Source organism: Phalacrocorax carbo, chromosome 19 (genome assembly GCF_963921805.1).
Source record: "Phalacrocorax carbo chromosome 19, bPhaCar2.1, whole genome shotgun sequence".
Classification (NCBI taxonomy): Eukaryota; Metazoa; Chordata; class Aves; order Suliformes; family Phalacrocoracidae; genus Phalacrocorax; species Phalacrocorax carbo.
Window position 1 is genome coordinate 5334026 of NC_087531.1, and position 11962 is coordinate 5345987.

The 11962-nt window shown below is 51.0% G+C and overlaps 1 protein-coding gene across 3 annotated transcripts in view; it reads right to left on the reverse strand.

Moving 5' to 3' along the window:
- Positions 1 to 10598: 10598 nt before the first annotated feature.
- The window catches only part of LOC135316388 (nuclear cap-binding protein subunit 1-like), a 57900-nt gene continuing 56536 nt past the window's right edge, over positions 10599 to 11962 (reverse strand). For 2 of the 3 annotated variants that reach the window (XM_064469646.1, XM_064469645.1), the window contains one exon: positions 10599 to 11437. The gene's annotated coding sequence lies outside the window, so the exon portion shown is untranslated. The remainder of the gene's footprint in view (positions 11438 to 11962) is intronic. The other variant, XM_064469647.1, reaches the window with a different exon arrangement.

Here is an 11962-nt window from a genome sequence, read left to right on the forward strand (position 1 = left end):
TTGGGGCCAGTCTTGTTTAATATCTTTATCAATGATCAGGACAAGGTGATCGAGTGCACCCTCAGTAAGTTTACAGATGACACCAAGTTGGGTGGGAGTGTTGATGTGCTTGAGGGTAGGAAGGCTCTGCAGAGGGACCTGGACAGGCTGGATTGATGGGCCAAGGCCAATTGTATGAGGTTTAACAAGGCCAAGTGCCAGGTCCTGCACTTTGGTCACAACAACCCCATGTAACGCTACAGGCTTGGGGAAGAGTGGCTGAAAAGCTGCCTGGCAGAGAAGGACCTGGGGGTGTTGGTCGACAGCCGGCTGAACATGAACCAGCAGTGTGGCCAGGTGGCCAAAAAGGCTGACAGTGTGGCCAGCAGGAGTAGGGAAGTGATAGTGCCCCTGTACCTGCCACTGGTGAGGCCATGCCTTGAATAATGTGTTCAGTTTTGGGCCCCTCACTACAAGAGGGACATTCAAGTAGCTGGAGTGTGTCCAGAGAAGGGCAACGAAGCTGGTGAAGGGTCTGGAGAGCAGGTCTTATGACGAGCGGCTGAGGGAACTGAGGTTGTTTAGCCTGAAGGAGACTGAGGGGAGGCCTTATTGCTCTCTACAACTACCTGAAAGGAGGTTGTAGCGAGACGGGTGTTGGTTTCTTCTCCCAAGTTACTAGCAATAGAGTGAGAGGAAACGGCTTTGAGCTGCGTCAGGTGAGGTTTAGATTGGATATTAGGAAAAATTTCTTCACTGAAAGAGTGGTTAGGCATTGGAACAGGCTGCCCAGAGAGGTGGTGGAGTTGCCATCCCTGGAGGTATTTAAAAGATGTGTAGATGTGGCACTTGAGGGCATGTTTTAGGCGACATGGTATTGTTGGGTTGACGGTTGGACTTGATGATCCTAGAGGTCTTTTCCAACCTTAATGATTCTATGATTCTTCTTTTTAAAGAAGAATCTAACTTTTAAGTTAGAAATACTTTTAATGGAGCCATGGAAGTTATGAGAACTTAATGGAAGAAATGAGAGCTTTTACTGTATTGGAATGGTATGTTGGGTTTCTTTTGATATGTCTACTTCAGAGACTTCAGGTGTGCCTGGCTTGCAGTGAAGTATTTTGCAAAATTCATTTGTACACTTTCTCCTCCAAACATCCACCTAAATACACTTGAATAAATTTTTAAATGGGAAAACAGACAAAAGGGCCTTTCCATAAGCATATTGGGCATAATTGGCTGGGTTTTGGGGGAGTGCGTGGTTGCAGGGGTGATTTGTGTAAGAGGAGATCAAGGACTATCCTGTGTCAGTCACAGCCAGTTCCAGTTGGCTTGGCAATGGACAAAACAGACCCACTGTGCACCAAAACAGAACCATACAACTTTATGGAACCTCTGCAAAAACATTTAAGAAAGGGTGGTAGCTGCTAGACAGGAGACACAAGTGAGATGCCAGAGCAGGTAGGGCAGTATAGCAGGAAAAACACCAAAGGAAAAGAGCTGCCCAGGCAGGGACAGAGAGGAGGAGGTGAAATTCTGAAGGGACTGTAGCTGATGGAGAAACCCACATGCTGGGGAATTTTTATTGTATCCCTTGAGGCAAATTAAACAGACGCTTCTACTTAAGTGTAAAGAGATCTAATTAACAAATGCATTGGACAGAGACCTCCTGCCATAAGTGGTTCTACAAGGAGTCTGCAAAGATGTGGCACCAGCTGATTCCTTATATACACTTGAACCCGAAACAATCACAGAATTACAGAATGGTAGGGATTGGAAGGGACCTCTGGAGATCATCTTGTCCAACTCCACTGCTTGAGCAGGGACACCTAGAGCAGGGTGCACAGGACCACATACAGGCAGGGTTTGAATGTCTCCAGGGAAGGAGACTTCACAACCTCTCTGGGCAGCCTGTTCCACTGCTCTGTCACCCTCATAGTAAAGACATTTTTTTCTCATATTGAGGTTGAACTTCCTATGTTCCAACTTGTGCCCATTGCCCCCTTGTCCTGTCATTGGGCACCATTGAAAAGAGCCTAGTCCCATCATCCTGACACCCACCCTTTAGATATTTATAGGTATTTATGAAATCCCCCCTCAGTCTTCTCTAGGCTGAACAAACCCAAGTCTCTCAGCCTTTCCTCACAAGGGAGATGCTCCAGTCCCCTGATCATCTTGGTAGCTCTCCGCTGGACTTGCTCAAGCAGTTCCCTGTCCTTCTTGAACTGGGGGACCCAAAACTGGACACAGTACTCCAAATGTGGTTTCACTAGGGCTGAGTAGAGGGGGAAGACACCCTCTCTTGATCTGCTGGCCACACTCCTTTTAATGCACCCCAGGATACCATTGGCCTTCTTGGCCACAAGGGCACATTGCTGGCTCATGTCGTGGTTTAGCGGCAGCTCAGCCCCACACAGTCGCTCGCTCACTCCCCACCGGTAGATGGGGGAGAGAATCAGAAGGATAACGCTCGTGGGTTGGGATAAGAACAGTTTAATAATTAAAATTAAAAGAAACAACAACAGAAATGCAATGTAAAGGAGAACAACGAGAGGCACAAAGCCCCGGGGGAGGGGGAAGGGGAACGAACTGCCGAAACAAACTGCACGCGCCGCAGCCACCCACTGTCCGCCGAACAGACGCAATGGTCCAGAGCTGCAAACTGCCCCCCATTAATGTACTGGTCATGGTGTCACATGGTATGGAATGGCCATCCCATTGGCCAGTCGGGGTCAGCTGCCCCCACCATGGCCCTGCCCCTCCCAGCCCTGCCCCTGACACGGGGCAGAGCATGGGAAGCTGGAAAGGTAGCCGACCCCCACAGTGAGGAGAATTAACCCCTTCTCAGCCAAAACCAGCACATTCTCCACCCCTTATTCCATACCATTTACACCATGCTCAGGTCCCATATGATGCAATACAACCGTACCAACCACCACCCCTCCCCTTCCCATCTTTTAACATAATACACAGACATCGTTCCCTTAGTCTATGGACCTTCCCTATAAACGTCCATTAAAGTTTCCATTGAGTTCACCCAGTCCATGACTCTGGGCTCCATCTGCCGCATCAGTCTGTCAGGGTGGGAGAAATGGTGCGTGTGGTGTTGGGTTGCTGCACACCGAGTCAGTCATCGTTCCATCACTGCTGCACTTTGCTTGTTTCACAGTCTATCTTCCATGGGTTGGGAGGCTCGTACTCTGATATCATTGATACAACACAGAGGTGACACACAGTATTATATAGCAGTTCGCATTGTGCCATTCAGTTCATTGGCTGTTTTCGCCCAAAATCAAATCCCCTTGAGGCACACATCGGAATTCTCCATCCTCCCGCATCACCCACCAAGTGCACCCAGGTCCTTGAGCAAAAGCAATCCCACGAACGGGTTTGCCTTTGCCGGAGGCAGGAAGAACCCAGACTGTTTTGCCCAGCATACTTTTTGTGTGCACTACAGGGACTCTATCCCCTTCCACAGTATGTAGGATTTCTGACTGGGCAGGGCCAGCTCGGTTGGCAGATCCCCTCGTGTTGACTAACCACATGGCTTTTGCTAAATGTGTATCCCAGTGCTTGAATGTCCCACCCCCCCACTGCTCTCAGTGTAGTTTTTAACAGTCCATTGTACCGTTCAATTTTCCCAGAGGCTGGTGCGTGATAGGGGATGTGATACACCCACTCAATGCCGTGCTCTTTGGCCCAGGTGTCTATGAGGCTATTTCGGAAATGAGTCCCGTTGTCTGACTCAATTCTCTCTGGGGTGCCATGTCGCCACAGGACTTGTTTCTCAAGACCCAGGATAGCGTTCCGGGCAGTGGCATGGGGGACAGGATACGTTTCCAGCCAGCCAGTCGTTGTTTCTACCATTGTAAGCACATGGTGCTTGCCTTGACGGGTTTGTGATATAGTCAATTTTCCAGGCCTCCCCATATTTAGATTTCAGCCATCGTCCCCCATACCACAGAGGCGTTACCTGCTTCGCTTGCTTGATTTGAGTGCATGTGTCACCTTCGTGGATAACCTGTGCAATAACATCCATGGTCAAGTCCACCCCTCGATCACGAGCCCACCTGTATGTTGCATCTCTCCCTTGATGGCCTGAGGTGTCATGGGCCCACCGAGCTAGAAATAGTTCACCCTTATGCTGCCAGTCCAGATCCACCTCAGCCACTTCAATCTCAGCAGCCTGATCTACCTGCTGGTTGTTCCGATGTTCTTCAGTGGCCCGACTCTTGGGGACGTGAGCATCCACATGCCGTACCTTTACAACCAGTTTCTCTACCCGGGCAGCAATATCTTGCCACAATGTGGCAGCCCAGATGGGTTTGCCTCTGCGCTGCCAGTTGCTTTGCTTCCACTGCTGCAGCCAGCCCCACAGGGCATTTGCCACCATCCAGGAGTCAGTACAGAGATAGAGCACTGGCCACTTTTCCCGTTCAGCAATGTCTAAGGCCAGCTGGATGGCCTTTACCTCTGCAAACTGGCTCGATTCACCTTCTCCTTCAGCAGTTTCTGCTACTTGTCGTGTAGGACTCCATACAGCAGCCTTCCATCTCCGGTGCTTTCCCACAAGGCGACAGGACCCATCAGTGAACAGGGCATATTGCTTCTCATCTTCTGACAGTTTGTTATAGAGTGGGGCTTCTTCAGCACGTGTCACCTCCTCCTCTGGTGATAATCCAAAATCTTTGCCTTCTGGCCAGTCCATAATCACTTCCAAGATTCCTGGGCGACTGGGGTTTCCTACTCGAGCCCGCTGGGTGATCAGTGCAACCCATTTACTCTATGTAGCATCAGTTGCATGGTGTGTAGAGGGGACGTTTCCTTTGAACATCCAGCCCAGCACTGGCAGTCGGGGTGCCAGGAGCAACTGTGCCTCAGTACCAACCACTTCTGAAGCAGCTCGGACCCCTTCATATGCTGCCAATATCTCTTTTTCAGTTGGAGTAGAGCAGGCTTCGGACCCTCTGCATCCCCGACTTCAAAAACCCTAGGGGTCAACCTTGAGTCTCCCCATGTGCTTTCTGCCAGAGGCTCCAGGTAGGGCCATTCTCCCCGGCTGCAGTGTAGAGCACATTTTTTACATCTTGTCCTGCCCGGACTGGCCCAAGAGCTACTGCATGAACTATTTCTCGTTTAATCTGTTCAAAGGCTTGTCGTTGCTCAGGGCCCCATTTGAAATAATTCTTTTTCCGGGTCACTTGATAGAGAGGGCTTACGATCATAGTGGAAAGGTAGCCGCCCCCCACGGTGAGGAGAATTAACCCCTTCTCAGCCAAAACCAGCACAAAGGTCCTTTTCAACGGAGCCGCTTTCCAGCAGGTCAACCCCCAACCTGTACTGGTGCATGGGGTTGTTCTTCCCCAGGTGCAGGACCTTCACTTGCTCTTGTTGAATTTAATCAGGTTCCCCTCGGCCCAGCTCTCCATCCTGTCCAGGTCTCGCTGGATGGCAGCACAGCTTTCTGGTGTATCATCCACTCCTCCCAGCTTGGTATCATCAGCAAACTTGCTGAGGTTACACTCTATCCCATAATCCAGGACATTGATGAATATGTTGAACAGGACTGGACCCAGCACAGACCCCTGGGGAACACCGCTAGTGACAGGCCTCCATACAGACTCTGCTCCATTGATCACGACCCTCTGAATTCTGTTGTTGAGCCAGTTCTCAATCCACCTCACTGTCCAGTCATCCAACCCACACTTCCTTAGCTTGTCTGTGAGGAGGCTATGGGAGACAGTGTCGAATGCCTTACTGAAGTCGAGATAAACAACATCCACTGCTCTCCCTTCATCGATCCAGCCAGTCACACCATTGTAGAAGGCTATCAGGTTGGTCTAGCATGATCTTCCCTTGGTGAATCCATGTTGACTACTTCTGACAACCTTCCTGTCCTCTACATGCCTTGGAGATGACCTCCAGGATGAACTGCTCCATCACCTTTCGGGGATGGAGGTGAGGCTGACTGGCCTATAGTTTCCTGGGTCCTCCTTTGTAGGGGAATAGACAGGGATCGGCGACCGGAAGATTACGGGATGTGACGGAAAGATAGACTCCTCCCCATAGGAGTGGCAGGAACAGGAACCGCAAGAGCTATATAAGCGTGTGACGCAGCCAAATAGACGGACATTTTGTATCCATCATATTGGTGTCTGTGCATCACTGTCCCCAGGGTGGGTAGAGCCCTGTGTCCCGGAGGTATGCGGCCCAAGATAAGTTCTCCCGTAGAAGCGTACAGCTACAAGTGGTGACCCCGACGTGATTAGCGGGGAGGCTTGGCAGGTTCGCCGGGGGGAAAAGAGAGCTTGGGGCAGGCAGGGGCGGGATGGGGAGCCGCAGGTTGGCAGGCGCGCCATGGATTCAGTCGTAAAGGTACTGAAGGGATTGGGGAAGGAATATGGAACTTCTATATCGAAGACGCCTACCTCAAAGGCCATCCAATGGATGATTACGCAGGGGCTCATACGAAGTCCCGCAGACATATTTAATAAGGATAAGTGGGTGAGGATTAAAGAGGAGTTAGCCGAAAGGGCTATGATGGGAAAAACCCAGTACATATAGCTCTGGGGAAAGATACACCGATTACTATTGAAAGCTCGGGATGATCAGGAGACGTGGCGGCAGGCGCGGCGGTGCCTGCACGGTGCTACAGGCGACAGTAGCCCGGAAATAGACCCAGGAGGGGCAGTGGGGACGCAGACAGGGGCAAGCATCGCGGGGGATGGGAAAGAAGGGGAGAGTTCGGACGGAGTAGCCTGGCCAGCGACTCAGTCTGAGGCTCCCAAAGAGGTGGATCGGGAAGCGGCGGTGTTCCCTGTTGAGCCAGCAGGACCTTTAGAGTGCCCCCCCCGCATACCCCTGGGATGATTTGGCACAGGCTCGGGAGCCCGCGCGCGGGGAGAGTGACGTGGCAGCGGACGCAGCGGGAGTGACGGAGCGGAAGGAGAAAGATGACCAGCGCCGGAAGCAGCGCCGGCAGCGGCGCCGCCCTCTGCCCGACCCTCGAGACTGGCTCCCGGGGCAACCCTTGAGATGGGAGTCGGACGAGGAGGGGGATTGGGGTGCCTGGAGGGGAGGGCAGGGGGAGTATCGAACAACTTCGAGTAGCAGCGAATCAGAAGTTGGGGGAGAAACCGATGCCCATATGTGGGAAGAGAGAGCAGCTTGCCTGCGGCGCGCAAAAAAGAGGCACAAAACAGCAGGGACTCGGAGGACCAATCAGAAGGAGGGAGGAGAGGGACCGTCAAAAGGGGAGGTCCGGGGCGCTGCAGCTCCGGAGGGGTCCGCGGAGGACGTGCTGCGGCAGCTGCAGCAGGCTATGCGCGCACTAGGGGAAGTAACTCGGCGGCAGACAGGACTCTCAACGAAGGGGGCGCCCCAGCGACAGTCAGTCGAGTTACCTAACTGGCGGCTGATAGCCAGAGATCGTAGCCTCGATGGAGTAAGGATAGAGATGCCCGGGATCTTCCCTGTCCGATTAGCTCCAGGAAGAGGAGTGGAGTGGACGCCGATAGATGCCAAACTAGTGCGAAGTTTATGGCGAGAAATTAGAGAAAAGGGGCTCGAAGTACCCAAGAATGGTGCAAAGCTTGGAATATTGTATTAAAACACGGCATTGCTTACAATAGCACAGGGCAGGCAATAGTAGAACGCACTCATCACACCTTGAAAGCAAAAATAATACAGCTTGGGGAGGGGGAGGGGTATAAGGGAACTATACCCATAGCAGCTCAGCAAACTATTTTAATGCGTGCATTATATTCGCTTAATCATTTTATACGCGGGCAGGAGCAAGTTACAGCAGTGGAGAAGCACTTTGGCAAAGCTCAAGCAGGCGAGCGCTATCCGCAGGTACGAGTAAGGTTCCCAGGCAGTGAGCAATGGGAGAGAGGATGGAAACTGAGATGCCTGGGGAGGGGCTACGCCGCGGTTAAGAATGAAGGGCGCATAGAATGAGTGCCTGCAAAGTGTGTGAAAGCAGAACTGTGCAAGGATGTACAATGAATAATCCCTTTCTGAGTTGTCTCTTGCAGGGTCTGCTGACATGGATCCTCATGCTAGCCGTACCATTGGGAAAAGAAATGAGCTCCTTGACAAGATCACAAGCAATATTGCAACGAGAGCGACACTGGGAAAGGGCGGCAAAAGAGAGATATAAACTGGAACTGGATAGTAATAACTGGGGGAATCTTGTTGTGTGTAGTAATCATGGTTACTTGTGGGCTACCATTGTTATGCTGTGTTATAAGACAAATCAAAGAGCACCTGCGAGCATTACATGAATATAGACCTGACCGCAATATGTATCCGCTTACGCAAGTAGCTTTGTAGAATTTTAGTAGCATGGGGAGGGGGAGATGTAGGGGAATAGACAGGGATCGGCGACCGGAAGATTACGGGATGTGACGGAAAGATAGACTCCTCCCCATAGGAGTGGCAGGAACAGGAACCGCAAGAGCTATATAAGCGTGTGACGCAGCCAAATAGACGGACATTTTGTATCCATCATATTGGTGTCTGTGCATCACTGTCCCCAGGGTGGGTAGAGCCCTGTGTCCCGGAGATATGCGGCCCAAGATAAGTTCTCCCGTAGAAGCGTACAGCTACACTCCTTCTTGCCCTTTTTGAAGACTGGAGTGACATTTGCTTTCCTCTAGTCCTCGGGCACCTCTCCTGTCCTCCACGACCTTTCAAAGATGATGGAGAGTGGCTCAGTAAGAACATCTGCCAGCTCCCTCAGCACTCACGGGTGCATCTCATTGGGGCCCATGGATTTGCGAGGATCCATTTTGCCTAGGTGACATCTGACCCAGTCTTTCTCAACCGATGGAAAGTCTTCCTTTGTCCCAATTTGTCCTCGCTTCTCTGGGGGGTGAGATGCCTAAGGGCCAGCCTTAGCAGTAAAGACCGAGGCCTTCTCTGTATCCTGCGTTACCAGGGCCCCTTCCTTGTTCAGCAGTGGGCCCACAGTTTCCCCAGTCTTCCTTTTACTGCTGATATAGTTAAAGAAGCCCTTCTTGTTATCCTTGACATTCCTTGCCAGATTTAGTTCCGAGTGGGCCTTGGCCTTCCTCGTTGCATCTCTGCACACCATGACAACATTCCTATATTCCTCCTAGGTGGCCAGTCCCTTTTCCCACATACTGTGATCCTCCCTCTTCCATTTGAGCTTCTCTAGAAGCTCTTTGGTCATCCATGCAGGCTTCCTGGCTCCTCTGCCTGACTTCTTCCTCCTGGGGTTGTACCGATCTTGAGCTCGGAGGAAGTGGTCCTTGAATATTGACCAGCTCTCTTGGACCCCCCTGCCTTCTAGAGCCCTAGCCCATGGGTTTCCTCTTAGCAGGTCTTTGAAGAGGCCAAATTTGGCCCTCTTGAAGTCCAAGGTTGTAACCCGACTCGTAGCCCTGCTTCTACCTTGCAGTATCCTAAACTCCACCATCTCATGGTCACTGCAGCCAAGGCTACCCCCAATTCTCACATCCTCAACCAGCCCTTCCTTGTTTGTTAGGATGAGGTCGAGCAGCACATCTCGCCTTGTTGGCTCCTCCACCACCTGCATCAAAAAGTTGCCCTTGATGCTCTGCAGGAACCTTCTGGATCATGCATGCCTCACCATGTTGCTTTTCCAGCAAATATCAGGGTGGTTGAAGTCCTCCATGAGGACCAGGGCCTGCGATTGCAAGGCTACTTCCAGCTGTCTGTAGAAGGCTTCATCAACTACCTCTTCCTGATCAGGTGGCCTGTAGCAAACGCCCACAACAGTGTCACCCATATTTGGCTGTCCTTTAATTTTTACCCACAAGCTCTCAACTTCTTCTTCTTCCACTCCAAGGCAGAGCTCAATGCATTCCAGTTGCTCCCTCACATAAAGAGGAACTCCCCCACCTCGCCTTGCTGGCCTGTCTTTCCCGAAAACCCTGTAGCCATCCATGACCACGTTCCAGTCATGTGAGCTATCCCACCATGTCTCTGTGATTGCAATGAGATCATGGACCTGTGACTGCACACAGACCTCTATTTCATCCTGTTTATTTCCCATGCTGCGTGCATTGGTGTACAGGCATTTCAGAAAGGTGCTTGAGCATACAGGTTTCCCTGGAGGGGTGCACGAGGACCAATTATAGCCATGCAAACTCTTGAGGTGGTTGGTCTCCTGGTTGCCATCGCATGAAGCAGCTACGGCACCTTTATCACTGCTCAGGTTGTTCTGTCTTATTCCCCCATTGAGTGTGATGGCATTAGCATTGCCAGTTTGTCCCCCTCCCCCCGAGTTCCTCAGTTTAAAGCCCTCCTTACCAAGTTTGCCAGCCTTCTGCCAAAGATTCCCTTGCCCCTTCCAGACAGGTGGAGTCCATCCCTCCCTAGCAGCTTATGGTTGTTGAAGAACATATCCCATTGTCATAAAAGTCAAAACACTCACGTTGACACCAGCCACGTAACCAGGAGTTGATTTGTATTATATGCCTATTTCTAGTCACCCATTTTTCTCCAACGGGTAGTATGGAGGAGAAGATGTCGTGGTTTAGCCCCAGTCAGCAACCAAGCACCACACAGCCACTTGCTCGCTCCCCCCTGGTGGGATGGGGAAAGAATCGGAAGAGTAAAAGTCAGGAAAGTCATGGTTTGAGATAAAGACAGTTTAATAGGCAAAGCAAAAGCCATGCGCAGAAGCAAAGCAAAACAAGGAATTCATTCACCACTTCCCATGGGCAGGCAGGCGTTCATCCATCTCCAGGAAAGCAGGGCTCCATCATGTGTAATGGTTACTTAGGAAGACAAACACCATCACTCTGAATGTCCCCCCTTCCTTCTTCTTCCCCCAGCTTTATATACTGAGCATGACATCATATGGTATGGAATATCCCTTTGGTCAGTTGGGGTCAGCTGTCCCGGCTGTGCCCCCTCCCAACTTCTTGTGCACCCAGCAGAGCACGGGGAGCTGAAAACGTCCTTGACTAGTGTAAGCACGACTTAGCAACAACTAAAACATCTCCACATTATCACCGCTGTTTCCAGAAAAAATCCAAAACATAGTCCCATACTAGCTACTACAAAGAAAATGAACTCTATCCCAGCTGAAAACAGGACAGTATCCACCTCTTATTCCATACCATTTATGTCATGCTCAGGTCCCACACTATCCAGTACAACCTCATTAACCTCCACCCTCCCTTCCCATCCTTTGATAAAATACACAGATATCATTTATCACTCCCTTAGTCTATGGACCACCCCTGTAAAATATCTGTAGAGGGTCCACAAATGCCCACAAAATGTCCATTGAGTTCATTTAGTCCATGACTTTGGGCTCCATCTGTTCTGGTGGTCACTCAGGACAGGAGAGATGGTGTGTTGCGTGGAGTTACTGGGCACCAAAGCCAGCTCAGGTCAGGTCACTGCTGCACTTGCACTGCTTCTTGAAAGGCTTGTCCTCCAGTGGTTCAAGTGGTTCCTGCTGTAGAACATGCAACTCAAATCACAGGTTACAACAGTTTAAAGGTAGAACCATTACAATCTCCACCTCTGGCCCCTTTGGGCCAGGTTATAGGTTTTAACATTGCAATGAACTCCTCCCCTTGCTCCCAGCCTGGCTTGGACTTATCCACAGACTGCAGTCCTTTAGGTTGTTCCTGCTCTGAGTGGAGCCTTACCCAGGAGCCACAGTCTCTCCAGGATTATACCTGCTGTAGCACTGAGTTATCCAGAGCCACAGTTGCTTTGAGATGCACCTGTTCCAGCGTGACCTTCTCCATGGGCCACAATGATTTCAGAGATATACCTGCTCCAGTGTGGCCTTACCCACAGTTGCAGTCCTTCCATAAGTAAAACTGCTCTGTTGTGGGCTTATCCATGGCCACACACTTTTTGGTGCTCCAGCATGACCTCATGCACAGCCACTGATGCTTCAAGGTGTACCTGCTGCAGCACGGATTTATCTACAGCCACAGGTGCTTCAAGGCATACCTTCTCCAACATGGAC